The sequence below is a fragment of the Caretta caretta genome, chromosome 5 (assembly GCF_965140235.1).
Source record: "Caretta caretta isolate rCarCar2 chromosome 5, rCarCar1.hap1, whole genome shotgun sequence".
In the NCBI taxonomy this organism is placed as follows: Eukaryota; Metazoa; Chordata; order Testudines; family Cheloniidae; genus Caretta; species Caretta caretta.
Window position 1 is genome coordinate 32,375,214 of NC_134210.1, and position 13,068 is coordinate 32,388,281.

The window sequence follows — 13,068 nt, forward strand, 5'->3', positions numbered from 1 at the left end:
TACAAAAAGAAAAGGAGTACTTGTGGCACCCTAGAGATGAAAGCTTATGCTCAAATAAATTTGTGAGTCTCTAAGGTGCCACAAGTACTTCTTTTCTTTTAACTTGCTGAGTATCTGATAAGCCCTTGGATAATTCAGTTCGACTCTCCTTTATTACTTCTTATCCAGTGAATTGCCCTGTATTTTCAGAAACTCTCCACAAAAACCTCATTGATTGAAATGACATCTACTGTTGCAGACACTGACAAATGGAATCTGGTGAGAGCAGAGGGAATTCAATTGCAGGTTCTTTTGTTGCTTGGCTCAGACTTGTACTCTTTTAGGTCTACAGAAACTTTTTGAAGAGCCATATTGGAAAGCTGCCAGTATCCTTGAGGTGACCTGATACCCAATATCTCAAATTGATGATTCACTCCAAGGTACCTGCACTTGAACAACGGCCACCAAAAGGAGAAAACTTAAACAGATTGGCATGTTTTTTCTGCTCACAGTTAGAACAAATAGGAATGTTAGTGGTCAAGATGACCAAAACGAATTGCTTTAGAAAAAGAAAACTGACTTCTATTCTTTTTAAATGTGTATAGATAATAAAATGCTGGGCCTCAGTCCCATTTAAATCAATGGGAGTTTTGCCATTGACTTCAAAGACAGCAGGCCTCCTAGCTAAACACCTCTACTCAAGGGAAATGTCCATAATCAGTGACTCACTGAACTAAAATCTAATTTGTTTTCCTAACAGTGACTTCTTTCAGGAATCGTTTCTGTCCTGTTCTCTTCAACAGTAATCTCTCTTTTCCCTCCCTTAGCCAAACTCTTGCCTATTAGGGTGTATCTACACTTAACACTACAGAAGCACATCTGCGCCGCTGTAGTTCTTCAGTGTAGATTCTATCTGAGCCATCGGGAGATTCCCTCCCGTTGGTGTAGGTAATCCACCTCCCCAAGAAGTGGTAGCTAGATCAATGGAAGAATTCTGTTGACCTCGTGCTATCTACACAGGGACTTAGGTCAGTTTAACTTTTTCACATCCCTGACCGACATAGTTAAATGGACCTAATTTTGTAGTATTAACAAGGCCTTATATATCTTGTCTTAGAACATATCCTGTCTTAGATTTTTGGCTGTTTTGACTTTGAAGAGATTTTCTGTGACTCCACCTGAACCTGTGTTATGATTGTTATTAAACACTCACATTATGGTAGCATCAAAAGGCCTCAGTCAGAATTGAGGCCCCCATTGTACTACAAACACAGATGAAGAAAGAATCCCTGTCCTGGAGTCCATGGGACAATCTTGGTCGTCAGAGCTGTGCTTGCAAGTAAAACTTTGCAAGCTCTGATCCTAGATTATCAAATGATCTGGCTCTGCTGGTATCAATAGCAGTGTTGTTTTCTTTCTTTGTCTTAGCCTTTCATTGGGTTCAGGAACAGAGGATGATGCTGATGGGAGTCATTTAGTTTTGCTGGGGTTGGTCAGAGACTCTTCTTCCATGTGGGGTGAAGTATCTAGTCAAAAAAAAATCACACTGTCTACAAAAGGATACATATTCTCGTAATAAAAAGGAAACTGAGACACAAAATGATTTAAACAGGAATTACCTAATTTGCAGAATGTCTTGTTTACTTTAGGGCAGCCTTGAAAAATTCTAGTCACCTTCTTATTAGGTGAGTATAATCTCATTAGCTTTTTCATCATCATCATGGAAAGGGCAGGTGAGTAGCATTTTGGCTTGAGCTAGCAAATCTTCATGATGATTTTGCAAATCTGGTGAAGGTCTCGCTCCGATCCTATTTTTTGTTTAATTTTCGTAGTCTAAAAGACATTCTGAGAAACCCCTCAGAGTTTCCTGACTGACCTCACAAAGGAGTTATCCACTTCTAGCTGGTAGGTCACTTAGTCAACTGGTTAGGAATAATTTAAAAAATGAAAACAAAAAACCTCTTTCCCCAGGAGTCTGGACTGTATGTTTTCCAGTACACAAGTTTGCTGCATCCAAGGTTCACTTTGTAAATTCCTGTTTCAGGGGGATGAGAAGAAACCATTTGCATGGTGTGCCAGGGCCCAGAACTGGGAAGAAGAAGATCTGGTTCTTTTTATAAGTAACTGTAGAAAGGTAGTGGAATGTCTCCTTGTGGCACAGTGGCTCTCTCTCCATCTGGTACCTCCTGCCACCAGCCACTCTTATCCTCTGCTGGTCTGCCTCTTCCCGTGACTTGACCTTCTGGGCATATCACAATTTGTTTCCACACATTCCAAGGTTAGAGAGTTTTTTAACCAGTCCAACAGAAATATAAAAGTAAATCTTCAGCCCAATCAGCAAGCCTCTCACTAAGGTGAATCTCAGCTATTGTGTGACTTCTTCACATCTGTCTGCAGTCTCCTGTGCCCCACTCTAGATGCAGGCCATCATTCCTCAGCTGCTCCTGATCTTCCTAGAGCCTTCAGGCTCACCTCAGGAACAGAGTGTCTGCTTCTGTACCCTCCCAACCTTCTATCAGGTCCCTTCCCAGAGAAAGGGCACTCCCTCCCTCTTTCCTTTGGGTCTCTTCCTCTCAAATGATCTCTCACTCCTTTGCTAATTCCATCTGCTTCACCTGGCCATGTTCTCCCCAGATACAATCAGCAAGGTTACTTGCACTCTCAGGCTCATTTAAGAATTTTGGTGCCTGCATGGGGCTTACACCCATCACAGCGACATTTTTGAATGCCTGATTGTCTTCTATAGAATTCTCTCTTTGGGTCACATTGGCCAGGGGAAATCACTGGAGTTTTGCCCAAATACGTAACGTTCCAGCTGTCTTGGAGGCTGTTGGGTTAAAAGAGCAATGGGAGCAGTGCAAGTTGGCTGCCCAGAAGAAGCCTCATGGTATTTGGAATGTTTGTTTGTTTGTTTTTTTAAATGGGGAGACCAAAACAGGTGCTTTGGGGGTGGGCATAGGGGGTGGGGGTCAGCATTAAAAGACCTTTTTATCCTCAGGGACAGAATTTCCAACCAGTAAGTGAACAAAGGTGACGAGTTATGTTTACCACAAGTAAGAGTGCTGATGCTTTAATAAAGTATATAAATAATTACTAGCCTGTATCCTGCAATAGGCTAGATTAAGCTACGCCTGAATGGTACCATTGACTCCTTTTCTAGTAACCTGGTTATTTGACTTTCTTTAACCACCCTTGGTTGGAAATGCTGGACCTCAGGATAAAATATTTCAACCTTGCATCATGACATTTTCATGCAGCAAATATCTCACTACCATGAGGTCTCAGTTCAATCATTGTAGTGTTGAACTAGGCCACTTTTAGGCTTAATCCAACCCAAGGCAATGGTGTTATAAATGGATAGAGTGAACAATTTACGACTATATCTACAAAATATTGTTTGTGCTTATGTTTGCTTTGCCTTAGTTTCATTTTCATCCCACAGCAGGTTTAGGTCCACTCAGAAGTGCCATTGTCTATCACATGGAAGATTTTTCTCCAGATGCTTTCTATGCTTCAGGGTTTAAAATGATCTCTAACTATTAGAAATCAGAATAAACTCTATGTGGGGCACAGAATACACTCATCTGTCTAGTGGGAGGTTCTTGCACCTGTCTCTAAAGCATCTAATGCTGGGCGCTGTCAGAGGCAGGATACTGGACTAGATGGATCTCAGATCTGATTCAGCATTGCAATTCCTATGTTCCTCAATGAACTACTCTGGACTGAGGAGGGTGTGAATAAAGAAAAGGAGTACTTGTGGCACCTTAGAGACTAACCAATTTATTTGAGCATGAGCTTTCGTGAGCTACAGCGCACTTCATCGGATGCATACCGTGGAAACTGCAGCAGACTTTATATACACACAGAGAATATGAAACAATACCTCCTCCCACCCCACTGTCCTGCTGGTAATAGCTTATCTAAAGTGATCATCAGGTTGGGCCATTTCCAGCACAAATCCAGGTTTTCTCACCCTCCACCCCCCCACACAAATTCACTCTCCTGCTGGTGATATTTTTGCGAATACAGACTAACATTGGTGTGAATAAAGTTTGTCTGAATTTACCACCATGACTGATATTGCCAACAAAATCTCGTGACATTTCTCTAGACACTCACCCATCCACCCACTCCTTCCTTCTGCTTGGCCACTCCCTTTACCTGCACCCCTGCTCTAGAGATCTCACAGTCTCTCCTTCCTGCTGCTTCATTACCTCCAAAGGCTAACTGATCTGACAGATATGCTCTTATTTATCTCTGCTGAAGCGTACTATGTCAGAGTACATCAGTTTTAATAAATTACAGTATATATATATATTAAAGGATGGAAAGAGGCTGGGAAGAACATCTAGGTACATCCCACTTGTTTGAGTTGGTGTATCTTACAGGATTGCCTTCTTCCAAGTATTTCTCTAATTCCATAGATACATCATATATATCCAGGGGGGCAGTGACCTGTATGGCCCTTTGGACCCACAACAAAACCCCAAATTTGATCAAACCGCTGTACCAGCAAAACCTAATTGTGCAGCAACATGTCATGACCCAGTTGTGGGCCAAACTGTGTCCATAGCTTGCCTTGGGAGTCACACCACCATCAGAAAAATGTAATCTTCAAGGAGCACAATCTCTCCCCAGTGCTCGAGGAGAACAAGTGCACTGCATCATCCCTTCAGATGACTTCAGTGGGACGTGTGGATGCTCAGCATCTCTGAAAACCAGGCCATTTACTTAGGTCCCCCATATGTAGATTTAACATTAGGCTCCTGAGGTTAAAAATGTTGGCCTTAATAAAGATTAATTCTGCACCAGACCCTTCATCCATAAATATTATGTCATCAAGGGATTAAACTACAAGCTTTGTACAATGTATAGTATTTACTGCACTGCTGCCATTGGTAGTTTACTTCTTTTTCTGAGCTCCGTGGAAAGGATTTGTTTCCAAATTCCTTGAATGCCCTTAACTTAAGCTGCCATATTTTTGGTTTGTTTGTACCTGGCATTACTTTAAATATCATCTTTTTTTCCCCCTCAGGTCCATGTGCGCCTCAGTGAGGCTCTGTCTTCATCACTATATTATCACTAGTAATAAAAGAGCTCTAAAGAATATAGACCCCATTAATCTTCTCTTTTGGAATAACTAAGATCCTTGAGTCCCTCTCCTGTTGTAGCATCCCCCAGCACTTCCTTTTTCATTTTTATTATATATTTATTTGATAAAGAAATGCAGAACAGCACATGATATTCCAAATGTGTGTCTCCATGACATCTCAGATCTGTTTTTTGTACCTCTATTGCACATCTTACACTTGTTCAGAGTGTGGAGTTCCTACTGATGTCAATTAGCCATACTTATCCCTGGTGTAGTTCCATTCATACACGGAAATAGAAAGTCACAGAGTAAATCTGAAAGAATGAACTGTTAGGAAGATCCTACAACTGTTAGCTGTATCTGCATCTCTCTGTGCATGAGCAGATGAGTGGCAGGTAGATCTTAGGTTTCAGAGTAGCAGCCATGTTAGTCTGTATTCACAAAAAGAAAAGGAGTACTTGTGGCACCTTAGAGACTAATAAATTTATTTGAGTATAAGCTTTTGTGAGCTACAGCTACATGCATCCGATGAAGTGAGCTGTAGCTCACGAAAGCTTATGCTCAAATAAATTTGTTAGTCTCTAAGGTGCCACAAGTCCTCCTTTAGGTAGATCTTAGTGTTGCATATCTAGCTGAGGGAATGTTTTCACCTCAGTTGTATACACCTCAAAGAAGTGGTCAAGACCAAGTGGCTGCAGCTCAGACAAACTGGTTCAACTCTAGCCTTGAATATGAATCAATATTTACATGTGTGCTTAATAGAAGCTGATATGTTTCAGCTTCCAGCTGTCAAATGTGCTCTGTATTTTCCCAGTCACCTGATTGCATGCAAAATACCCTTCTAAGACTGATGCACAGTTGTGCGAGTGTAAATGGCACCCTTGTGAGCCCACCTCAAACAGCAGACCTTTGGTTGTTGTTTACTGAAAGCCTGAGATGATTGTTTAGTTGTGGTACATATGATATCATGTGCTGCATTACCCAGTGAAGAACTCGGGAGTCAGATATTTAATAGGTAGAGCTGTTTGAATAATTTGTAACAAATAGTGAGATGAATTTTCCCTTTATTGCTTTTGTGGAACATCTATGGGCAGATCCGTATTTTCTTGAGTGTACACTATTCATTACTCTAAATTATTCAGTGACTTTGTTACATATTTCTTCAAGACTATGGCTTTCATAGTTGAAATTTGAGCTGTGTTGCACCGCTTGGTAATCACATAGTATTATTTCAGCTGTCTGAGCAGAATACAGGGTTCAGGGCAAGTTTGCAGCGGTCAGGACAAAATATAAAATGACTGCCTTCGACTCTCTTGCCATCTTCCCCTCATCTCCATTTTTAATGTAGATTCATAGAATTAAGGCCAGAAGGGACCACCAGGTCATCTAGTTGGATCTCCTGTAAATCACAGGCCACCTCTACCACCTACTCACAAAACACTAAAATCAGCAACCAATACTAGACCCTGGGGAGATTAAACAGTGGTTTCAGCAGGGGGGCATTTTTATTATTATTTTAATCGTCCAGCAATCAGTACATCTTTTTGTTTGTATTTGTATTTACCCCAGTAGACAATCTCATGTGAGGCAGCTGTTGTGGGAGGGACAGCAGGCAGAAGAGGCCAATATCAGGGCCCAGAGATGTTGTTCAGTTCCTGGAGAATACTGAGCATGACACCTTATCCCTCCTCCCCCCAACCACTGTTATCCTATCACTCCCCCCCAAGCATTCACCTCACACAATCAATTACCCCTACCACCACTCTCCCTCCCTCCAATTCCCTTCAGTCAATCCCCAAATACCCATGTGCTCATTCTCACAGTTGCTCACCCCAAACTCTCACAGGCATCAAACCTACATGCTTAATAAACCAGGACAAGAGTTCTTCCCTCCTTACCCCACAGTTCAGTGGAAGGGAAGCAGGAGCTTGTAGCAACAAGGATATCCCTTCATGGTCCTATCTAGGAGCCCTAGGGGTTCTTTTTTCTTCTCCCCCAAAGACCAAGAAAAGGTTATTCTTTACCCTCTCTTTTCCCATGGGGATAAGGAATTCATCTGGTGGTGGAGGCCCACTGGGCTCAGAGTACACTACTTCCCTTTTCAAGCATCTGTCTCTCTCCCTGTGCCAGGGGAAAACAGCTGAAGGGGCTGCCTAGAAGAGGATTCTGGTGACCCTTGCTACTGTTTGCAGGATATTAGTGGCTTCAGATCAGTGAGACTATTTGGGTAAATAAGGCAAACAGGATTTGGCTCTGGACATATTATAGGACTGAGCTGTTACCATGTTGTTGTTGGGAAAGAAGAGAAATAAAGGATTCTAAGAAAGTCCCATGGAGAATCCACTTTTAAGCCTGCAATAAAGAAAACAGTTGGTCACCTCACACAGAATTATTAAATCCCATCTGAACATACCTATGGGTTTTTGAGAAACTTCTAGGTAACTTTTTGAATTGTAAATGCTGCCATCTACAGGTAGACACTATGTGGTAGCTCTCAAACCAAGTATAAAGAAACACTGCAGAGAGAGTAACAATAGTTATTGTATGTACACTTACTTTGAGAGCAGGCAATGTAGCTTGTCAGTTTCTACCATGCAGCTACATTGTCTCATAACATAGGCTGCATGAGTGTGCAGATGTGACTAATGCTCTATGGGTGTGTTGCCTAGAACTGTGACTGGGCAGTTGTGAAATGATCAGATGAAATGGGATGCATTCCTTGTGCTCAACGTGTAATAGAGTCTTCTCAAAAACAATATACAATAATAGAACATAAGAGCCATGGCCTGGTAGTTTGTTTGATTGATTGTTGCATGCTTGCTCTGTGCCTTCTTGATTGAAGTTTACAGTGTGGTCTGTTTGGGGGGCTGTGTGCTGAGTTTAGTGGCCTGCTAGGCAAGGCTGAGAGCTTCCTAATGAGCCTCTAGCCTGCCATCCTTTGAACCCTAATTCCTTTAGGATCCCTGGGGGGGGGGGGGGAGGCAGGGCTATTCAGGGAAAATGGGGGTTTAAAAAGCCAGCTCCTAAGTAACCAGAGGAGCTAGCGAACAGGAGAAGCAAATACAGAAGTTTTGCAAGGGAGTTTAAAGAGGGAGCGTGAAAGCCAGATACACCTACCATTCTCTAAATCAGTGGTTCTTAACTGTGGTCCACCGCTTGTGCAGGGTAAGCCCCGGCAGGCCAGGCCGGTTTGTTTACCTGCCACGTCCGCAGGTTCGGCCGATCGTGGCTCCCACTGGCCGCGGTTCGCCGCTCCAGGCCAATGGGGGCTGCGGGAAGCGGCACGGGCCGAGGGATGTGTTGGCCGCCTTTCCCGCAGCCCCCATTGGCCTGGAGCCGCGAACCGCGAACTGTAAACAAACCGGCCTGGCCTGCCAGGGGCTTTCCCTGCACAAGTGGTGGACCACAGTTGAGAACCACTGCTCTTGGGGGAAATATTTGAGGGAATGCTGATTGGAGAGGGGGCAACAGAACATCTCCTGTGAGTAACATAAGCAAGGTTTAGCCTTAGAGCGCAAGATGTGTTAAACACTAAGTAGCCACAGTCAGCCCATAAATACATGTCAACTATTACAGCTAGCTCCAAGCCAAAGGATCTGAAGAATTAAATGCCTGCAACTAGAACTAGGTGTATGTTGTGTTTTAAGGGAAATTGGTTTAAGGATTGATTTGGCTTTGATTCTGTATTGCTTCCCTTCATTACTGGAACTAGATCTTAGTATTATTTTCATAGGATTTTTGTTCTTGATGGGTTTTTCAGGGTCAAAATTTCAAAACTGGTGATCTAAATTGTCCTGACTAAATCTACATTTGCATGTTAAAAAGGTATACATAAGTAACCGTTTTGTGCATATAGAAATTGGGTTATTCTTTCTCATGGAATATCCAGTTGCCTATCTTCTTGGTTTTCTGATTCACAGAACAAATACATCATGATCTTTTGCCTATAGCAACTATTCTACATTCTGTGGTGGTACTACAATGTCAGATTATAGTGGACCAGAAACTGTGAGGTGGTGTAGCAAAGTGAGACTCACTGCCACAGTGCCTCCTGCTGGTTATCCTGGGAATTAGGTCTTCCAGCCCAGAGCACCCTCTGCAGGCCAGTGACTCACCTGCCTTAGGGCCCCCATGTCCCTCCCGGACCCCGGTGCCCCTTACCCTGGTGTTGTGCCCCTGCAGTACCCCCACACTATGGGTCTCCCCTCCCAGGGGGAACCTCCACCCTCTAAACCCACCTTGCCTCAGTGGCTACTACCAGCCATTATCTAGCCCCCACTCACTGGGGCAGACTGCAGTCTGTAAACCACTCATCATTGGCAATGGGGTAGGACCTGCTGCCTTTGCCTATTCCCAGGCTACACCTTTGCAACCCCAATACCTGTTTTGGCCTTTGACCAGGCCCGCAGCCTGGGGGTTTGCCAGGCTGGAGCACCCCAGCTCCTCCTCCCTTTCCCCAGCACTGCTCTGTCCCAAGTACCCTTCTCTCCCAGACAGCTAGGTCCTCCTCTCAAGAGCTAGAGAGAGAGTGACTCTGCTCTTGGCTCACAGCCCTTTTATAGAGCCAGCTGTAGCCTAACTGGGCGTGGCCCCAGCTGTGGCTGCCTTCCCAGTCAGCCTATTCTTATTGGCTCTCAGCCCCAGCCCTCTCCGAGGGCTGGCTTTTAACCCTTTCAGGGCCGGAGTGGGGTGACTGCCCCGCTACAGGTGGTTGGACACTAGAGACTCCAATTACTCTGGAGATTCTGTGAGATGGGAAGCCCAGTTACTCATAACTGCATTGTCCTTTCTTGATAATGGATCACATCCTGAGGAGTGCTGAGCGTCTGAGACACAATCCTATGAGGTGCTGTACTCTCAGTGAAGTCAACAGGATTGCGGGTGCTCAGTCCTTTTCAGGATTTGGCCTAGTAATTGTAAAGTTAGGTGATGCTATAACAGCAGTTGTAATGAACAGGCATCCTCACTTGGGGGGAAAATAAACGTAAACGGTATTATTCTTTGGGTTCTTACTCACAGTTGCCATCACCACCATCTTTTAAACATGCCTAGGTATTTTCTAAAGTGCAGGCTGTTCTAAAATATAGTGAAAACACGCTATAAAATATTACTGTTTTTGTTCAGTAATTTTGCATTATCTTGTCTCCCAGTCTCTTTTCCCTGATGCACTGTCACAACTATAAAGTGTGGTATTTATGCTTTAACCATGAAATTTCCATTGGCCTTAACAAATTTCAGACTAAAACTCCATGGTTCAAATTCAGAATCCACCGTTAGTGTAAATACTTTTATTTATTTATATTCAGAACACACTAATTATGTCTAATGTGAAAATTTAGAGGGCTGTCACTGATGGTGAAGTGAATACTAGACACACAATGTAACTGTTCACCTTAAACCTCTCCTTCTAGTACTGTCTTAAATTGTCTTGCCTGGATGCACTCTTTATAAGGACACTTGCAACTGTATAAAGCAAAGTCTTCATGTTTGGTTGTTGTGCTTTGACTGTCTTGGAGAAACAGCATGTAATTATACAGCAATATGTGAAAGCTACTATTTAAAAGAAGAAAAACTTCTTTTATATTCTTCTCTAGGAGCACATGATTCCCACTAATGTTAGTTTGGGAATTACAAACCAGTGTCAAGAGAAGAGTATAAGAACATAAGAACGGCTATACTGGGTTAGACTAAAGGTTCATCTAGCCCAGTATCCTGTCTTCTAACAGTGGCTAATGCCAGGTGCCCCAAAGAGAATGAACAGAACAGGTAATAATCAAGTGATCCATACCTTGTTGCCCATTCCTGGCAAACAGAGGCTAGGGACACCATCCCTGCCTATCCTGGCTAATAGCCATTGGTGGACCTATCCTCCATGAATTTATCTAGTTGTTTTTTTAACCATGTTATAGTCTTGGCCTTCACAACATCCTCTGGCAAGGAGTTCCACAGGTTGACTGGGCATTGTGTGAAAAAATACTTCCTTTTGTTTTAAACCTGCTGCCTATTAATTTCATTTGGTGACCTCTAGTTCTTGTGTTATGAGAAGGAGTAAATAACAGTTCCTTATTTACTTTCTCCAACCTGTCATGATTTTATAGACCTCTATCATATCCCCCCTTAGTCGTCTCTTTTCCAAGCTGAAAAGTCCCAGTTTTATTTCTCTCCTTATATGGCAGCCGTTCCATACCCCTAATAATTTTTGTTGCCCTTTTCTGAACTGTTTCCAATTCCAATATATCTTTTTTGAGATATGGTGACCACATCTGCATGCAGTATTCAAGATGTGGGCATATCATGGATTTATAGAGGCAATATGATATTTTCTGTCTTATTATCTATCCCTTTCTTAATGATTCCCAACATTTTGTTCGCTTTTTTGACTGCTGCTGCACATTGAATCAATGTTTTCAGAGATGAATCCACAGTGACTCCAAGATCTCTTGAGTGGTAACAGCTAATTTAGATAATTTTATATGTATAGTTGAGATTATGTTTTCCAATATGCATTACTTGGCATTTATTGTATTGTATTTGTAGTATTACATTAACACTGTATAGTATTAACATATATCATAGACACAATAGACACAATGGACCAGAGTCTCCACTTCTTGGAGTGCACTCCTAGCCTTACTGAAGTCAAAGTCAATGGCAAAATCATATTGACTTTCGTGGGGGGCCAGGATTTCACCCCTTAACTTCAAGGTGACTTTCGAATGCACCAGCAACGCAGGACTAGGCCCTGTGTAGAACAGTTTATCATCATGAATAAACTGTCCTTATCTCTAACAAATGGCTTTTTCAGATATTTTCTTTATCAGAATATTATCCATGCCACTATTTTGTTGCAAAAAATATATTCAGTCTGCATTATACAGCATCTAATACAAAGCTTCTTAATTAATCATACTTTTTAGTTACTATGCTTTCTACAAAAAAGCCATAATCTTAGAATGTTATATTTTCAGATGATCAATATACAAGAAGCAAGTCAAGTATTTTCTTTTTTTTTCAAGTTGCATATATGTTTACTTGTTCTAACAATAAATGCAAATCTGACCATGATAAAATTTCATGTAAAAACCTATAATTAAGTTTTGCTTTTGGTTTGATGTGCAGCGCACAGAAAGTTTGAGGCTGAGTATAATTAAGCACAGTATCTGGACTAGGGAAATCTTTATCAATGATCTTTATCCAAGTATTTCAAACTTCTGTTCTGCTCATTGCTTTTATTTAGGCTTTTAAATGTGTGCTGGTTAGGCTACAAATCATTAAACTCATATTCTTTAGTTTCATTTAAAAACAGGTCAGACTGGATATCGATTTCCAACAACCCACAATACAATCAGCAGCTACAATTTCCAGACCCAGGAAGATTGTAAATGAAGTTTTATTCCCTTCCAATTCTCTGCCTGGTGTGTTTTAATGTGGTTTCTTTTCTCTTTCTCCCTCTCGAGGGCAAAATGACAAAAGGCCATTTTGGGCTGTGCAATTTAAGATTTTAAGAGATGCTTTTGTTTTCTCTTGCAACAGGAAACTTGCACATAGAATCATAGAATCATAGAATATAAGGGTTGGAAGGGACCCCAGAAGGTCATCTATATATACATAATATAATATATATACATAATCTATATATACATAATTATGTGTGTTTGCTTATATTATTATTTTATTTAAAATATACAATCAGGACAAAGAGGGAATGGTTTTTGATGATTGTTTTCAAATGAAGGAGAAAAATAACATGCACAATGTTCCCTTGGTATAAACAAGGGATTCTTAAATTTTCTGTGGAATAAAAACCAGGAGCTTGCAATAGAAAAGTAGTTGATTATATAGCTTGTACGTTTTTTATTTACTGAGTACATACTATAATTAACTAGCATGCTTTAAAATTAAACTGCCACGACTCTCAGCTGTTCTATGACAATACCATAAGCCATAATGGCAATGCTATATAATAGTGCTATCTGCAGCCATACCACTTTGTGCTG